The 5,089-nt window shown below is 44.3% G+C and overlaps 1 non-coding gene and 3 pseudogenes across 1 annotated transcript; all 4 read left to right on the forward strand.

Annotated features, from left to right (window-relative positions):
* The first annotated feature begins 2,252 nt into the window (after nt 1–2,252).
* LOC119266248 lies at nt 2,253–2,328 on the forward strand (annotated as a pseudogene).
* Nucleotides 2,329–2,608: 280 nt separating this feature from the next.
* On the forward strand, nt 2,609–2,684 carry LOC119266249 (annotated as a pseudogene).
* Nucleotides 2,685–2,795: 111 nt separating this feature from the next.
* On the forward strand, nt 2,796–2,871 carry LOC119266251 (annotated as a pseudogene).
* Nucleotides 2,872–2,956: 85 nt separating this feature from the next.
* Nucleotides 2,957–3,039, forward strand: LOC119266202. Its single transcript, XR_005131925.1, has one exon. It is a non-coding gene; the product is annotated as a small nucleolar RNA SNORD24 (small nucleolar RNA).
* The last annotated feature ends 2,050 nt before the right edge of the window (nt 3,040–5,089 follow it).

Raw genomic sequence — 5,089 nt, forward strand, 5'->3', positions numbered from 1 at the left:
AGCAAACTATGAGGCAGCCATAGTTCAAATTTGACCCGCTTCCTACTGAATCGGCAGAAATTTGTCTTTTTCACTGGAGGTGGACCTAAACATTTGACACCCAACCATTTGGTCAATTGTGCATTAAATATGGCCTAGTATTTAATAAAAATTATTTGATCCAATTTTGCAACAATTATTTGGTAGGTTCTTCACAAAAAACCCTCATTTTGGGCACTCAAAAAATGGAAAATGATTTTTGTGTGCAATGCAAATGAAGACCACAATATTATCATTGTTTGAAATCCTAAGATACACATATGAACACAATATTGGGTCACTTAAACATACAACATGAAGCTAATATGTTGAGTGTTTACCCAAAATAAGAGGGTAAAAAATATAAAAGAAACAAAAGAGAAACAACACAATTACATAAGCTAGACTCTGATTGGTGGAACCACCTGTCACACGGATCGATGACATGGCAGACATCGTACCATCCATTGCTAGCAATCCCACCGTCCATCTATCCATCCATCTGAAGAAACCCACCACACCAAACCCTACCCAGATCAACTCACTCACCTCTCCTCCCTTCCTTCCGCCCGCCGCCTCCCTCTCTCTCCCCGATCCAGATCGACGCCGCCACCCCTCTCTAACCCTAGCTTCCCGTCACCGGTGGCGGTGCCATCCCTCCCTCGCCCTCTCCTCCTTTCCTCCTCACAGCCGCCTCCACCACGCCACAAACCCCAGTGACGGCCTCGTGTAGATCCCATCCTGCTCCGCGTCGCCGCTCTCCCGGCCATCTCTCCGTTCCCCCACAGCCACACCTCATCCTCCTTCCCCTCCCCGGTCCCGTCCCCAGCCCCGCCGCCCGGCACCACCTCATCACCTTAAGCCGCCACAGCTCATGCTTTCACACGCCCCCCGCCTCCGCGCCAGCCTCCTTGTTCTACATCGACCGGATCCTGCTGCCCAGCAGCTTCTCGCATCCGCTCTCGACCTCCTTCCAGGACAAGGACAAGGAGGAGAGCCTCCCGCCCGTGCTGCCGGCGTCGTGGGTGGAGAGGTGGCTCCTGGCCAGTGGGGCGAGGAATTTCACCAAGTTGATTGTCCTCGACTAGATCTGTCATGGTTAATCGCAACCCCTGGTGGCCTCTTCTCTTCTAATTGGTCCTCTGATTGTCCTGTGGTTGCAGCGTGTTTGAGGCCGAGCTCGCCGACACCGTCCCGGTGGTCAAGGCATCCATCGGCGGCATGTGGATCCTCGGGACATTGTGTGTGGGCAACAAGAACGGCCTTCTTCTACCACACACCACCAACGACCAAGGTAAGAAAGAAAGAGGTCCTTGTCCAGTGAGTCAACAGTGACCTGACCTGACATGGGTTTCAAATGCCTGCCATAGAGCTCCAGCACATCAAGAATAGCCTGCCTGATGAGGTGGTCGTCCAGTGTGTCAACGAGCGGCTCTCCGCCCTCGGCAACTGCGTCGTGGGTGGAGAGGTGGTACGCTTATTTCTACCGACATCACCATCTCTAAACACCAATGCGTAGAGATTGGATCAACTGCTCTGAAGGGCCAGCTCAATAGAGATTAGAGACAGCATCCTGATCTCAAAGTTTCAGATTTGCTGTGTGCACAAACAGATAATTAATAGGTCCAGTCATGGTTAAAATTCTGACTTCGTGCTGGATCTTGTTATCTAGCAAGAAAACAGAGCATGTTTGTTAGCAACAGAGCAACTTTTATTACCCTATTACTTGTATGCCTTACCAAGCATAGTACCAGCTTACTCAAAGAGCTCCTTTGAATCTTGCTTCATAGGTCGATCACGATAGCGGCGATGCCAGGGGAGATCCCTAATTTGAAAATGTTGGCGCTCTTCGGATGCGGAGGTGTCCTCCTCAGGGGGGCTAGTTGCACAGTGAATGATCTTCTCGACCGCGACATCGATAACAAGGTGATTCTGCTTCTTCTTTTTTCCTGGTTGGAGACAACACTTCAGATCTTGCATGTTAGTAAAAATACCCTTCAGATTCTTGCAACCGTGAACAAAGGGATCAGCTCCAATTTTAAATCTGTCAATATGGCATATGCTTACAGCTTACCATTTGGATCAGGAATGTACCAAATTAAGTGCCAAATGTCCTGACCATAGTATATCAGTAGCAGCTAAAACTAACAACACATTGGAACCATGGAATGAAATATTCACCAACCATGGTTCCAGACAAGTTGATGTATGATCTGCTGGCTGAGATGTGCATGATGTGGGTGATGAAGAAATTTGTTTGGATTCCCACTGATTTTTCATGATTATTACAACCAGCTACTTCTGACGGATCATGCCATCTCTTGGACTACATATGTACCCCTTTATTATTGAGCAAATACTTTCCTTTGATTTTTTGCAAACCTCTTAGCAGTACTTTTTCTATCCTCCTTTTTGTGTTCTGCTGGCTGATGAGATGTGCATTGCCTGGGTGATGAAGAAAATCGACGGGTCACGCCATCTCCTGAAGTACATTTGCACATTTTTACTGCTTTAGACTGATTGTACATGCATTCCTTCATTGGTTATGAACCTTATTGCTCATTGTGTTCTGTTGGGTTGAACTGCATGATTTCGGGTGATGAAGAAAATCGTTTGGATTCCCACTGATATTTCATGATTAGTGTAACCAGCTACTTCTGATGGATGATGGAATCTCCTATATTACATTTGCACTGCTTTATGACTGGCCGTACATGCACTCATTGTGTTGGTCGCAACCTTGTTGCTCTTTGTGTTATATTGGGTCTTTTGCATGCTTCTACGTGATGAAGAAAATCGTTCGGATTCCCACTGATACTTCATGATTATCGCAACCAGCTACTTCTGACAGACCATGCCATTTTGTGCTCTTTAAGAGATTTTGCTCTATTTTGGGTTTTAATTCATTCAACAGTTTGCTGGTGTTTATTTTCCTTTGAGCCTGTGATGTTATCAAAATATTTGCTACTCTTAATGGGTTTATCCCACTTGATGATCTTAACCACTAAGATCTTTGAGGCTCTTAGTTCTAGTCTAATGTTATCAGTACAGTACATCCGCTGTTGCCCGTTTTTGTTCATTATGAGCTGATGTTTGTGCATACCATTTCTCATCACTCTCTGGCCTGGTATTCAGGAGCTGGAGGAAAAGAGGAAGGAGAAGGCCAAGATCTCTTATGACAGGAGAAAGCAACTGGCGAAGCTCTGCGTCAAGGCGAGAAGGCAGCTGAAGAGAAGTTAGGATCTCAGCTGGAGATCCTGGCCCCTATCAAATACTAAAGCTATCGTGCGCCATCAGTTTTGGGAAACCTCTGTCGTATTTTAAGTAGTTTGGTAACTTTGATAGTACAATCTGGTTGGTAAACCTTTTTATGCATGCAGTTCTGCGACACTCATTTGAAATTTTCTACATGGTGAACTGTATCGTTTATCAAATGTGTGCATTTGGAAATTCCAGTGAACGTCGTTTTTCTCTTTGCTACGACCTTTGCAGTCCCTTGTTATGACCTATCGTGGGAAACTTTTAAGCGTGTTTTCCCTTTGTACATGTCGTTTTGGGCCATCATAGTTGTCTCTAAACCAAGTTGGTAAACTGTACTGTCACTGCGGAAAGTTCCATCAACAGAGCGGGTCTAGTAATGTGTTTTTGCTGGGTATTCCTCGGTTTGAGCTATATATGTTTAATGTATGTCGTCTGTGTGTGTTTGATGTTGATGTCGCTTGTGGTTTTGCAGGGTTCTGAGGCTGCAACCTGGGCACAGGTACTGCCTCCTCGGCCAGCTCTCCAAGGAGGTCGGATGGAACTACGCTCACACCATCAGGTTGAGCTATTTCATTGTGCTGTTTCTTGCTGTTTCTTCAGTGCTCACTAGTTGCTAGTGTTAGACTTCTACCAATGGGTTAAGATTAGTCTTCAGTGCTCACTAGTTGCTAGTGTAATCATTCTATGAAACTTCAATCTGATTTGCTATGAATCAGTGTGTGCCGGCCGGCTACATGCAATGTTGTATGGTCTTCTGACTGCTGAGCTAGGAAGTTGCAGACATGATCGGCAGTAGCTAATTACAAAGAGTAGAAATCAATATCCTATTTTAATTAGTGTGGTGCATGCCATTGAAAGGATCCTGACATGTGGTTAGTTATGCTTGTGAACCAAGCTGCACGTTATGTACTACCATCATATAAATGCCTTCCATGTTCTTCATCTCCCCTCCCTCTGATTCCCCCTGCCTGCGTTTTGTTTTGTGTCTCAAATCTGTAGAAGCTGCCGGCACCGCCGCTACCGCTGCCGCTGTTGTAGGTGGAACAGGAAGAAGCCCTCATGGCTGCTGCACATCCAAAGTGGCGAGCCCCACCCAATGTTTTTGGTACTGTGAAGTGTTAGTTGGTACTGTGAAGTGTTAGTTGATGGTTGATTAGTCTATTAATCCAAGTATTCTTACATGCTGTGAATATATACTTCAATCCTATTTTTTGTGTGAAAACTGTACTAGTTATTTGCAATACAAGCTAGACATGAACCAGCTCTTGCTACTAAAGGAACATAGTATAAATTTAGACCTCGTGTGTGATGCTATAAATTCAGACATATTACCTTTGTGATCTAAGAAGTTGATGCCATATTTAAGGTTTTGGAGATGTACTACTGTTTATTTACTTATGTGATCAGCACCCCAATCCCAGGGTCCTCTATTTGGAGCAGCAAATCAAAGCCTGTTTGCTGTTGTTTGTTTTATACACTTCCTTTTGTAACATCAACAAATAAAATCAGTTGTTTGCATCAGATTTGATCATTCTCACTTATTAGTTGAGTTCTAAGTATGTAGTATCTTTAGTTCTCTTGTTATATTATAGTCAAAATTATACCGTGTGACTGAATCATGTGTTATTTAGTTGGCTGAGAAGTATCTTTAGTTTTTTGATGATTGTTCAACTCTCAATTCTGAATAAATAAGTAGCTGACTCTATTGGTTCTTTCTTTCTTCAGGGTTGCGACTTGATGGTCATGTTGCTGTTTTGCTCTGCTTGATAATTCCAATTAGATCATTGTCAACACTATCATCATCAGGTCT

The sequence above is a fragment of the Triticum dicoccoides genome, chromosome 2B (genome assembly GCF_002162155.2).
Source record: "Triticum dicoccoides isolate Atlit2015 ecotype Zavitan chromosome 2B, WEW_v2.0, whole genome shotgun sequence".
Classification (NCBI taxonomy): domain Eukaryota; kingdom Viridiplantae; phylum Streptophyta; class Magnoliopsida; order Poales; family Poaceae; genus Triticum; species Triticum dicoccoides.